We start from the raw sequence: 12,336 nt of genomic DNA, 5'->3' as shown, positions 1-12,336 counted from the left end.
TTATTAGATATGGTGCGATCTATGATGGCTCTTACTGATTTGCCACTATTATTTTGGGGTTATGCATTAGAGACAGTTGCATTCACGTTAAATAGGGCACATCTAAATTCGTTGAGACGACACTGTATGAACCGTATGTTAAAAGGCTTCAGCCTGATAAGCTCAAACCCAAAGCGGAGAAGTGCGCCTTCATAGGATACCCTAAAGAAACTATTGGGTATACCTTCTACCACAGATCTGAAGGCAAGATCTTTGTTGCTAAGAATGGGTCCTTTCTATAGAAAGAGTTTCTCTCGAAAGAAGTGAGTGGGAGGAAAGTAGAATTTGATGAGGTAGTTGTACCTTCTCTCAAATTGGAAAGTAGCACATCAGAGAAAATTGTTCTTGTGATGCCTACACCAACTAGAGAAGAAGCTAATGATGATGATCATGAAACTTCAGATCAAGTTACTACTGAACCTCATAAGTCGACCAAAATACATACCGCACCGGAGTGGTACGGTAATCCTATCCTGAAAGTCATGTTGTTAGACAACGGCAAACCTTCTAACTATGAAGAAGTTATGATGAGCCCAGATTCCGATAAATGGCCCAAGGCCATGAAATCTGAGATAGGAACCATATATGAGAACAAAGTGTGAAATTTAGTGGACTTGCCCCTCTTGTTGGATCAAGAAGGCGAGGACGTCATCGAGCTGAACGTGTGTTGAACGCGGAGGTGCCGTACGTTCGGTACTTGATCGGGACGGTCGTGAAGGTGTACGACTGCGTCAACCGCGTTGATAAATGCTTCCGCTTAGCGACCTTTAAGGGTATGAAGATGCTCTCCCCTCTCGTAGCTATTCATCTCCATGTATAGATTTTGCGTGAGCGTAGAATTTTTGTGTTTCCCATGCAACATTCCCCGGCAGTTTTTATCCAACACATAACTATTATACACATAAGAGATTGTATCACAGAGGTAAAGGAATTAGGGATGGGTGTACAAGGGGGAAATCATGAAGGAAGGAAGGGGTCGTTGTGCGAGAACTGCACGAACCCGTCGACGACAACGACAAACTAGTACACCATCGATGTGGCGGCGTATGCCAGAAGCTAGCTGGCATCACAGCGATATGGCACTCGCTGCATAATTGAGCGACATCATCGTTGCGTATCGCTAGTGCTGCTCTACCCCTTCGGCCTTTGGACGGCTGCATAGCGCAAAGGCCTTGGTTAGGGCTCCTCGAACGGGCAGCATTCGTAAATGCCGCTTAAGGGCGCAACCCCCCTACCTGCACTGGGCCAACCATCTTTCTCATTTTTTCCTTTTTGGGTAAAACCATTCATAAAAAGGTGCATAACCACCTGGGACAACACTTCCTTTGTTCTAGATAGCTTCCTTTATGCATCTTCAAATAACGAACATGAGCAAGTTTGTTTGTTTTTTAATATATATTTTTTTCTTGTTTTCTTTTATTTCTTTTTTTCAATTTAGTGAACTTTTCTCGATTCCATGAACATTTTTTGTGAACCTTTTTGACTTCGTGAACATTTCTTAGATTCATGTTTTTTTTCAAAATCGATGAACTTTTCAAATCATTGAACTAATTTTCAAATTTGATGAACCTTTTTTTTTCAAAATTCAATTTTTTTTCAATTTTATGAACTTCTTCAAGTTTACCGAACTCTTTTCTAATTGATGAACTTTTTGGGAGTTTGTGAACTTTTTTTTTCAAATCATTGATTTTTCCCCAAATCAATGTACTTTTTCAGTTTTCTTGAAATCCATGTATGTTTTTCAATCTATGATCTTTTCGAACTCATGGGTTTTTCAAATTCATGAACTGTTTTCAAATTCATGATGTGTTTGGATCCATATTTGTTTTTCATAGTCAACCAGTAACTGTTTTGAACATTGCATAATGAAGCAATCGAGTGAGGGAAAGGAGTGAGCGAGAGAAGGGAGGAGCGAGCAACCAGCTCGCTTGTTGGGCCAGCCCCCACGAGACGGTTTCGTGAGCGCCAATTAGGAGCTCCACCCCCTAGGGTCGGGCCTATTTGCATGCATCTTAGTTGTAATGGTCACTCGTTTGTCTTGTGCTTTTATCGAAATGTAATTTGATGAAGTGGCATGTAGTTATAGGTAGGCTCAACTGCTTCATCTATGGACTCTTTTAGTTAGGTTTTGTGAATTGAGTAAAAGATATTACGGTAAAGCATACCATTCTTTGTTTGGTTTAAGAAGTGTATGTTCATTGTGCAATAATCGTATTAAGGTATGACTGATTTTGTGGTGCCAGCTACTTCCTTTTGTGTATGCTTTACCATAATATATTTCATAACTCGTGTCGGTTGTATAATATGTAAAGTAATGGTACATTTTGATGTATTTTTTCACCCTGAATTGATCAGAGGTTCTTGAAATGCAGTTGTTAAATGCACTTATTCATGAACAATTTATGTAGATCAAATATTTCAACGAACATAATTTTTTGTAAATATTTTGTATCTTTTTTTAGTTGAGACATCCTCAAAACCGACAAGCATGATAATGCATGCCTCTGTGGTCTACCATGTCCTTAGGCCCACAATTCATAGACACGGGTGGCCTCTATGCTATAGATGCAAGGGCATTCCTTTTTTTCATTTGTTTGCAGGCAACTCGGTGTCTACAGATAGGGTGGCTCGGCCCCCTCCCCCTCGGCGCAACTTGGTGTCTACAAATGCAAGGGGCGTTCCTTTTTCCTATGCAGGGGCATACGAGAATTGAATCTTACAATAAATTCAGCATAGTATATGTCTCATTTATTGAAGATCGGTTTTGCTAAGTTAGAACATTACTACTCCAAACAGCATTGTAAGCGGTGCATGTCATTCATTGAACCCGTCACAAGCGGCTAAACCAAATTTGAAGTATTCATATAGCACACTATTCAAATGCGACAAAAATACATCTGTAATGACGGTATACCACTCATCCTCTATCCACGTTGCCTGATGTAGATAGCACGTGTGACCTGTCAACCATGAAATTATGTCGCTAGCAAGCTCCTTAGCGTTGAAACTGAACGTCCACGCCTCAGAACAAATACATTGCCCATCATCGTATCTTCAAGAAATCAAACCGCTATCTATCAATAAATCAAGATATCTTCTATGAAGATATACAATTTAATTGTCTGAAGTGCGCTCTGAGTTCTATATAAGCAGGAAGTGAGGCCATTTCAGTTCATCCCAAACTTCTCCATAACCATAGGAGTGTGCCATGGTTTCTCAAGTCCCAACTAGGAAGCAATTCTAGCAACACCTCCTTGGAGTAAGTTATAGGGTAATAGAAGCAAGAAAGCCGCCATATTCACTCTAAGGAGGGATTGCCCTATATTGTGTCGCCCAACTCCAACTATAGTCAAATCCAAAACTACTCTTCGACCCTTTCTTTCCCAAAAGTTTAACTTATCCGTCCCCTCCATTCCGCCGGTCCCCAAATCCCAAACCAAAGAAAACAAAATGGGCAATGGCATCTCCAAAAAGACATGCTTCTCCGGTGACACCTATGCGCCGGTTGTCTCATCGGACCCATTACCCGGTGACATCCATGGGTACTCCTTCAAGTATGTGCCAATAGCCGTCGCCTTCGACAAGTCCTCAATGGCTAATGTGCTCTCATCGAAAGCACCCTTCTTCTCTTTATCCGGAGCGGCCATCAGCGCCAACCAGGCGACATCATCATCAATGCCGTCGTTCTGCCTGCTTAATGAGTTGATGGGGCCGCAATCATCTGTGTGCATCGTTAAGAGCTCATGCTCCTTTGCCGCTGCACCGCTCCAGGCCACACCAGCAAGGTCGTCCTTGTCTAGACACTTCTTGGATTCATCCAGCACCCTATCCACTATCTCCAACCAGCTGCCACGGTCGGCCTTCATGTCCGGTATGCTAGACCACTCCTTCTCATCGACCTCGTCCTTTGTAAGTAACTAGGACAGTGTTTCTCATCTCATGTTTGACCACGGCGCCACAGGCTCTCAGTGTTGCAATGAGCGGCCTCTCGACAAATCTTTGGCCACAGCCGACTCCAGGCTCGATTTCAGGGTGCCACGCAATAGCCTCCTATCAAAGGATCCTACTGAGTTTCCAAATATGGATTCCTTCGGGGATGGGGATCACCGCTCCCCACCGAGCGATAATGTGCAGTGGGCTCGGGGCATGGCCGGCGAGGACCGATTCCAAGTGGCGGTCTCAGAGGAGCGTGGGTGGGTGTTCGTGGGGATTTATGACGGCTTCTTCGATCCAGATGCGACCGACTACCTCTTTGCAAACCTCCACGTCGCCGTGCACCACGCACTCAAGGGTGTGCTCTCGGAAAACATGAAGTGCAATGAGCCGACAGCCACTTCTAATCATCTCTTTTCCCTGAATGGAGGCAATCAGAGCCCGAAATTTGAACGTAAGCCGGCGAAGAGGGGTCGGACAAAACATCCGGAGAAGGACAATTCTGCCATGTCTGGGGGTGGCCCGAAGATACACCAGAAAGTCCTCGGGGCATTGGATCAGGCGCTGAGGGAGACGGAGGAGGCATTTTTCAAGGAAGCAGAGGAGGGTGCGACCGACAACCCATAGATTGGGCTGATGGGGTCATGCGTGCTAGTGATGCTGATGAAGGGCGAGGACGTGCATGTGATGAATATCGGGGACAGTCGTGTCGTGTTGGCGAGGAGGCGGGACCCCGATCTTAATAACATCCTCGGCAAAGCAACACCGAAGGATCTGCAGCAGTTGAAGGCCGAGATCATGGATGGCCTACAGTCTGTGCAGTTCAATGATGAACACAATACCTCTGTTGAGGAGGTATGTACACACCCTCTTAATTATATCATCCTTAATGTGATGCATTTATTTGTGTTTTGATCATTATTAAGTTGTGCTTCTTGGAATCTGGGGGATACAGGAGGTAAAGAGGATCACAGTTGAACATACTGATAGCAATGCGATCATCCACGGCAGAGTGAAGGGGAAACTCAACATCACCAGAGCATTCGGGGCTGGCTACCTGAAGGAGGTACACACCAATCAAACGACGTCTCTTTTCTACTCCAGCATGCATATTCAAGCACATCTCCGACCATTGTCAATGTAATGTTTCTGCTAGACTATTATGATGCCACGTTATGAAATTGCTAAATAATGTACTCTATGATGCATAGGAAAAGTGCACTTATTCTGAACAACATGCTATCAGTCTAGCACTCAAGGACTAGAAGTCCGTGTTTCCAGTTAATTCCATGAGATAAGTTGTTCACCTCATGCGTAGGCCCTTTAATTCATTCATATACTTGATTAGTGGTAGTCCAACATTATCTCAACAATAGTGTTGTTCCTGCCATACATGTTGATGAAGAACCTAAAAACTGTGAATGTGACTTGCAATTCATGCATCACATCATGCAATTATGAAAGCCATTGAAACTGTGAGCAACATAGTTTGTTGCATGTTCCTTGCATATGCTAATATATGGAGAGTCATCAAAGTTTCCTGAAATGTCAATCTACACACATGATAATTCAAGGGATGCTCATTTTTTACTTGGCAGCCAAAGTGGAACAGTGTGTTGTTACCGTCCTTCAAGATTGATTACATCGGCAAGGGCCCCTACATAATTTGCATCCCATCACTCCACCACTACCGTATCGGTCCAAACGACCAATTCCTAGTGTTGTCGTGTGGCGGGCTCTATCAGTATTTCACCAACAAAGAGGTGGTTGATGAGGTAGAGATGTTCACAGCTGTGTATCCCAAGGGCAATCCTACTGAGCATCTCGTTAGAGAATTGGTACTTCGGGCTGCAAGGAAGTCTGGTGAGCAACCACCTCTATACTTTGCACAACACAAGCCTGTCTGCACAAACCAGTTCTTTGAAATTGTTCGTAACTTCACATGCCAAATAATTTTCAGGTATGGACTACCATGAACTGCTCAACATATCCCATGACAAAAGGAGGAGGTACCATGATGATGTTTCCGTCATCATGATCTCGTTCAAGGGGAGGATGTGGAGATCCCCCGTTTAGGCATAGTGTTGGTGGTGCATAGTGTGTCCTCGCTTCATAGAGTTTCATAAGTTGGTTGCCTAGTGAGCAATTCAAGGTGTTTCAGAATTAATAAAGACCTAAATAAAATTCTTCCGATGGGCTAGTAGGGTATGTTGACATCGGAAAGACAAAACGAGCAGGACTTTCAAAGCACACGCACCATGAACAACAACCTTGTTAGGTCTTTGTTTTCCTTCTCTTGAGAATAATGTTCCTTTATCGCCGAAAACCCGAAACTGATATGCATAGTTCGGCAGGAGGGACTCTAGTTCTAGTAGTATGCTTATGTAATAAGGTTTCCTGGCAATGGTGATGGAAAGAATAGGCGAAACTGTATAAGCTCAATAAGAATGTTATGTTTGTTCCTTTGCCTACACATGACCGAGATTGCTATATTCCAGTACTAGAAGCCGAGGCATGCTTCTCTGCGCCGTCAGTTTTACCCAATTAAAACTTCTCGCAAAAATCTTTATTAGGCACTAAAAAAAATTACACTCCAAGTACATAATTCAGTTCAGATTCAGTTTTCCTTTCATAGACTATGCATACTAATTTTGGTGGGAGAAACATAGCCTAAACATTTAGTATATACATACATTGGTATAAATATAAAAGCCTCCTCACATTCGGAAATCCAATCCGGCTCTTGGTCCTATGACTCATATTCATGTAGATGAAAAAAACAAAGTTTCTGACTCCATGTCACCAGTTTGCCATATCCAGAACTCTGTATTCACCATTTCCATGTTGTTCAAAAAAGCAACAATAACGATTATGTGGATTGAGAGCAGACATATAAGGGCTCAAAAAAGAAGATAAAAAAATTGACATCCATTCCACAAACCAAAGAAAAATATTGTATGCCATACAATAACCAGACATTTTTAAAAAGCTTAGTCAGCATACTTTAGCTGCAACCTCATTAACCTGCACCATTTTCTTTTCTCATAGAGCAATACATTAAGATAGGGCATTCAGGTTTCTACTGATGGCATGCATCCTATTACGATGTATAAATGCAGAGAAATTTGCTTGTAGAATAATAGGAAACAAGAGCAAGGAGACCTACAAGAAGGGCAAGATTACCGTGCAATGAAATCAAGCGGAAGGGACGTAATAACAGAACGGAAATGACAAATTGTACGGTTTTTTATGGCAACTTTAGTTGACGCGAGGATGGAAAATTTAGTTGACAAACACGGTAATTTTCTGACAAAAAACAAACTAAGGATGGAATTGCCAGGCTTACCAACTAAACTTGCCATCCCTCGCGTATATAAATTGAAAACAAAAACATTGAATTTGCCATTGGCAAATCCCAAAAGTTCAGGACTTATTAGCGTCTTAATAAAAAGGGGCAAAGTAAACAAGCAGTGTTCTTCATGAAAACCTCACCTGAGTTGCCTCCATGTGGCATAATAATGCCCAGAAAGCATGTGTCATCTTAAGAGTGTGCCCACCACTATGCCCACCTCGGTTACTGGCACTTTTTACTTAGCCAAAAGAAATTCTTCTGTTAGGCATCAAAAGGTGTAAATGGAATACACCGCATACAACTCAAAACAGGTTCTCACTTCCATGGTAAGAAATAAATATAGCTGCCTTTAATTTGTACTACATCACAACATCATGGTGCATATACAGCTAGCTGTTCTGCTTTGTACACAGCAAAAGGACTGTCAGTCATACCGCATAATTAGGAGGGCTAATCATCGCGAACTAAAGTTACGATGACTGTTGGATCCCTGCTGCCATTGTACCTATCTATCAAGTCTGAAAACCTGCAACATATCGTCGCTCAGGCACCCGAGGTACCCACCTCCCGCTGGACTTCCCGCGTACCTTAAATCAATTCTAACGCGCCGATCCAAACAAACGTGTGTTTTGTCCGTTTTTTTGTCTGTTCGGGTCGTTGCCCGCTCGGCATTCGTTCTGTTTTGTTTGGATTGGTAGTGCGTCCAACACGCCGACCCACATGTGCCCGCGGCGCCGGCTTGACATCGTTTCACAATCAATAGACACACATTTTATATAGTTTCACAAGCAAATAAATATAGCATAGTTCCACAACCCTAATAAATATATCATAGTTTACAAGCCGAATGCAAATTAAATTGTCTCACGTACGTTTTGAGAAAAGATAAATCTATTGGTTGCTAGCATGGGCTCACATATGCGCAACCAAATCATCTTGCAGCTGAATGTGAGTTTCTCAATCACGCATTTCATGATGAAATTGAGTGAATTGTGCAAACGTTGTCGCTCCTTCATGCTTAGGCACAACATTTTCGTCTTGGAACTGAAACCTTTGATCGTTGGTACGTTTCGGGCGCTCATCCTCTACGATCATATTGTGCATGATCACACAAACAGTCATCACCTCCCACAACTTCTTGGTGCTTCAACTTCTAGCGGGATACCGAACGATGCCCCAGCGAGATTGGGGAACACACAAAGCACGCTCCACATCCTTCCTAGCACTCTCTTGCTCTTATGCAAATCTCCTCTTCTCTCCTACAAGGTTGGAGATTGTCTTCACAATAGTAGTCCACTGAGGATAGATACCGTTAGCTAGGTAGTATCATTTGTTGTAGTGGTGGCCGTTGATGTTAAAATTCACCGGTGGGCAGTTGCCTTCGACAGGCCTTGCAAACACCGGAGAGCACTGAAGCACATTGGTACCATTGTGTGACCTAGCCATGCCGAAGAAAGAGTGTCAGATCTAGAGATAGTGCAAGCCCTGACATGACCTCTATATTGCCCCTGCCAAGCAGAAGAGCAGTTTTTCCACTACCCGTGCATACAGTCTGTGCTACCAAGCATCTCCGAGAAGCCACTTCTGGCATTCATCGCCAACAAGTAGACTACATCTGCAGCTTTTGGCTCTCTCAAGTATTCAGGGCCAAACACTTAAATCACAGCCTTGCAAAACCTGTCACTACTAGAAAAAGGGCTGCTGGTGGCGCACCTGTTTTCGATACTAATGGCGCACTACAGGTGCGCCACTAGCACCACACCATTAGATTTTTTTTCTAATGGCGCACATGTGGTGCGCCATTAGTATCTGGTATACTAATGGCGCACCAAGTAGAAGTGCGCCATTAGTAACATTATGTTTTTAGGAAAAAAAATTATTTTTTTTTACTTTTTTTTCTAAAAAAAATTTCGTTTTTTTCTTAATCTCAGTTCACTATGGCTTAATCTCGGGTCAATATGCTTAATCTCAGCTCAAATCGCACTCCGTGGTCAAACTTCCCGAAAGGTCACCCATCCTCACACTACTCCAGCCAAGCACGCTTAACTTCAGAGCTCTATCCAACACCAGCAACAGCTCACTTCACAAGCACTTGTTGATATATCTAGCATATCAATCCTATTATACCTTGTTGATGTCTAGGACTTTGTACATGTTCATGACTATGATGAAATTTTGAAAAATATTTCAAACTTCCCGGTCATATTACGTATCATTTTTTGAAAAAAAATTCAAAAAAAAATTCAAAACCAATTTTTTTTCTGTCACTGGTGGCGCACCACATCCACGGTGCGCCACTAGTAAGTTTGAAATTTTTTGAATGTTTTTGCCTCTAGATCTTGAAAGCCCCGTAACTTTTTTTCTGTTAGGTTTTTGGGGATTTTGAAAATGTTTAACGGGGTTCCTCCCGTTAAATTTGGATGTAACTTTTCGAGTAGATGATTTTTCATATAAAAAACTTTTTCATCCGAGTTCGTATGCAAAAGTTATGCCCATTTTACAAATTTTCAGAGAGATTTTGTAAATAAAGTCGAAATTCATATTTGTAAATTTTCCCAACAACTAGACCACATATCACATGGGAAACTTATTTTCTTTTATTTTTTGACATTTCCATCATTTTCTTTTATTTTTTTAAAAACTGAAAAGGCGATCCACAGGGGGGTGCATTCGGTGTTGGGGTAAGTTAGTAATGGCGCACCGTGGGGTGGTGCGCCATTACTAGTTAAAACTAGTAATGGCGCACCGAGACATGGTGCGCCATTAGTAACATATATATATATATTTTTTTTATTTTTTTTTCAAAACTACTAATGGCGCACGGCGGATGTGGTGCGTCATTACTATGTCAACTACTAATGGCGCACGGTGGACATGGTTCGCCATTAGTAACAATTTTTTTAATGTTTTTTTTCAATACTACTAATGGCGCACCGAGGCATGGTGCGCTATTAGAATATAGTAATGGCGCACCACATGACAGGTGCGCCATTAGTGGCCATTCCATCTATGGCCCTTTTTGTAGTAGTGTGTACATGGACTCTAGGCACCTGGACTCGTTCATACGGACATACTCATCAATGAGACCACCAGGAACTCCATATGAAAGCATTCAAATAGCTATGGTGCATTTTTTATAAGAGAAGAAGCCAATCTTTCCAAGGGTATCCTCTTTGCACTCAAAATACTTGTCGTATCTGACCACCCCCTCCCGAATACAGTTGAAAAGATGCCTAGCCATGCGGAAACGATGCCGGAATTGATGATGTCTGAAGAACCAATATTGATAGATGCATCATGAAATTAATTTTCATACCATATAGCTTTAGTGTTTTAGATGTTGATATTTTTTCTATAAAGTTGATCAAACTACACAAAGTTTGACTTTGGCCAAATCTTATATGCAGACTAAAAAGAAATGGAGAGAGTATCATAGATGACCTTATTTACGGCTCCGACCATTAATCAGTAATCCCATCAAACTTTCCCGCACATGCCCAAATGGATAGTGTGTGTGTGCAACATTGTGGATAATCATCTAGCAGGAGCAACATAGTGTTTTCCAAATAATTCCTGACAGAGGGAGTAAAAGTTAAGATTTTGTTAAAGCATAGTGATTACGTTCTATGAAAACATATTCGCCAGTTGCAACAATGGGGCAATTGCCTATTATAAGATATGTATTCTTCTGTCCGAGATTAAAAATACCAGGCCTCATCTACAATTGCTAGGCCACACGAATATGCTCCACTACGTCTCAATTGTATGTGCTATTAATGGTAAATATGGGTGGTTTTAAAATCCTGCTCCGGCCTGCAAACACAGTTAGTAACAAAGATAACCAATGCATTTAGGCTACTCATAGTGGGGAGTATCATATACTAGTATCATAACATCATGCATATGATACTAGTGTATGATACTACCTTCATAGTGCATAGTATCATATAGTAGTACTTCCTCCGTTTCTTTTTAGTCTGCATATAAGATTTGGACAAAGTCAAACCTTGCCAATTTTGACTAAGTTTCTAGAAAAAATATATCGAGATTTAGAATATGAAATCAATATTGATAGATGCATCATGAAATTAATTTTCATACCATATAGCTTTAGTGTTTTAAATGTTGATATTTTTTCTACAAAGTTGGTCAAACTATACAAAGTTTGACTTTGACCAAATCTTATATGCAGACTAAAAAGAAACGGAGCGAGTATCATAGATGACCTTATTTATGGTCATGCATGACACAAAGTAGTATAGCATTTATTATGTTACGGTATCTATTTATGTTACTCTAACCATCTCTCTTCTTTAATTCTTTGTCACATTATCATGTTTGCTATTCCTAAGTGCATGATACCGGCTATGATACCCCCACTATGGCCAGCCTTACTATTCCATGGTCATGTAATCCTTGGGCTCATGATCCAATTAAATGAGGGACCATAGCAGCCGGAGTATTATAATAATATAATTTTAAAAATTGGGAAGGTCAGCTGCCAGAATATTAATAATAAGGCGGCTGCTATGCATCATCCGGTAGATGCCGGTGGAAAATAAGCCCTTGGATTGTGGTTGTCAGCCGTATGATTAGTCATCAACTTTTGTTCGCGTGAGTCCAATCACACCTCCCTTAGGCCAACTCCACCGCGCGACCCTATCCTGTCTGGCCCCGTCCGTTTGGGGTAAAAGGGACAAAAGAGGCGGCCCAACGCGCGGCCTCAAACGGACAAATATCCGGATTCCGTCCGTTTTCGACCCATCCCCGGCCCAAACTTGCGCTCGGTTTGGGGTGAAACGGACGCATGCGGACGGCCGCGACGCACGCCCTTGTCCCCCCCGTGGCCCGCCTGTCGGGGACACTACCAGTCCCTCCGCTCCCGACACTAGCAGTCGCCGTCCATACCAAACTACGTCTCGACATGGCCGCCACCACGCCCGCGGTTTCGCCGTAGTTTTGGTCGTCTATCGGGGGAGGTTTGGCCGTCACCATCCTTTCCGGTGGCGGAG

The 12,336-nt window shown here is 42.3% G+C and overlaps 1 pseudogene; it reads left to right on the top strand.

Moving 5' to 3' along the window:
- The first annotated feature begins 3,489 nt into the window (after positions 1 to 3,489).
- Positions 3,490 to 6,186, top strand: LOC123089753 (probable protein phosphatase 2C 31; annotated as a pseudogene).
- Positions 6,187 to 12,336: the final 6,150 nt, after the last annotated feature.

Source organism: Triticum aestivum, chromosome 4B, assembly GCF_018294505.1.
Source record: "Triticum aestivum cultivar Chinese Spring chromosome 4B, IWGSC CS RefSeq v2.1, whole genome shotgun sequence".
Classification (NCBI taxonomy): domain Eukaryota; kingdom Viridiplantae; phylum Streptophyta; class Magnoliopsida; order Poales; family Poaceae; genus Triticum; species Triticum aestivum.
The sequence above is the reverse complement of the archived record's forward strand: the minus strand, read 5'-3'. Positions and strand labels throughout refer to the sequence as shown.